The following is a 1,871-nucleotide window of genomic DNA, read 5'->3' on the forward strand; positions in this document are numbered from 1 at the left end:
TATATATATATATATATATATATATATATATATATATATATATGTATATGTATGTATGTATGTATGTATTCTTTTATTCCTTTACTTGTGTGCCAGTCATTTCATTGCGGCCATACCGGAGCATCACCTTGAAGGGTTTTAATCGAGCAATCTTTATAAGCCTAGTACTTATTCTATCCATGTCTTTTGCCGAACCTATTAGTTACAGTGACGTAAACATCTCAGCACCGGTTATCAAGTAGTGATGAGGGAAACATAGACATAAAGACACACACAGAGATATATACATATATAAATATACGACGGAATTCTTTCAGTTTCCACATACCAAATCCACTCACAAGGCTTTGGTCGGCCTGAGGTTATAGTAGAAGACACTTGCCCAAGATGCCGCACAGAGGGACTGAAGCCAGACCCATGTGGTTCGGAAGCAAGCATCTTACCACATAGCCACACACACACACACACACAAACACACACACACACACATATATATATATATATATATACACACACAGATACAGATTTATGGTGATTGTAGAACAGAACAATTAAACAAAAGATTTAATGGGCACAGATTCGACATCAGCTGCAATAACAGTCGTCCGACAGAACTTGCCAAACATTTTGTTTCAAACGGCTGCAATTTTCTTTTTCCTTTCTTTCTTTTTTCTTTCCTTTTCTTTTTGCCAGTTGTTAAATTTGGAAATTGAAGACTGATGATGTCATTCCATCAACGTGGGAACGATGGTTGCCCTCGTTCAAATTTTGGATTTGAATTTCTATAATTTTGAATTTCTATAGTTTTGAATTTCTATAATTTCGAATTTCTATAATTTCGAATTTCTATGTATCGCTTTTCATTCTGAACTCGACAAAGACAGGCTAGCTGTAGATATATCGTTCAAATATCTATTGCAATCGCATCGCGCTCTTCGTATTGTCTCTACTTTTGTGAAGAGTTACGTCAATCCTTTTAAATTATTATTATTATTATTATTATTATTATTATTATTATTATTGTTGTTGTTGTTGTTGTTGTTGTTGTTGTTGCGGCGAGATGGCAGAACCGTTAGCATGCCAGGCAAAATGCCTAGCGACATTTCGTCCGTGTCTACGTTCTAAGTTCAAATTCCGCCTACCTCGACTTTACCTTTCATCCGTTCGGAGTCGATGTAATCGACTAGTCTCTTCCCGCAAAATTTCATGAATCCTAATTTTCAAAAGAAAACTACAAATTTATTTAAAATAAAATTAAATTAAATAAATTTTTCATTTATGTAACTCCTCTCAGTCATTTGCTCACTCTCCTTTTCCTTTCCTCTTCTTCCTTTTCTCCTCCTTTGTTGCCATCACCCGTTCTCCCTTATCGCGTGTGCGTGTGTGTATCTGTGTAGCGTTCTTTTACTCATTTCCTACCACCAAGCCTTGTATGTGCACCTCTTATGTTAACTCTCTCTCTCTCTCTCTCTCTCTCTCTCTCTCTCTATCTATCTATCTATCTATCTATCTATCACTTTGTAGAGTGTTTTAATTGAGATTTTGGTTGCTACGTGAACAGGTCAAGCAATTACATTCAGTGTAGTAGTAGTAGTAGTAGCAGCAGCAGCAGCAGCAGCAGCAGCAACATTGATCAAGCTGACAAAAATAAAACAAGAGACAAGAGACTGTCACGGTGATGGCTTTAACAAATGAAGCATTTTGTGAATTAGGTTTATTAGCGTCAAATCCAAAATAGCGGAATTACGTAGACTAATTCACCAAGATCGATACCAGTCAGAATAAGCTACCAAAAATATGGTTAAATGTTTGTTTGTTTGTTTGTTGTTGTTTTTTTTTACACGGATGGTTGACAGCGAGGCTTGTTCTAT

Source organism: Octopus bimaculoides, chromosome 18, assembly GCF_001194135.2.
Source record: "Octopus bimaculoides isolate UCB-OBI-ISO-001 chromosome 18, ASM119413v2, whole genome shotgun sequence".
Lineage (NCBI taxonomy): Eukaryota > Metazoa > Mollusca > Cephalopoda > Octopoda > Octopodidae > Octopus > Octopus bimaculoides.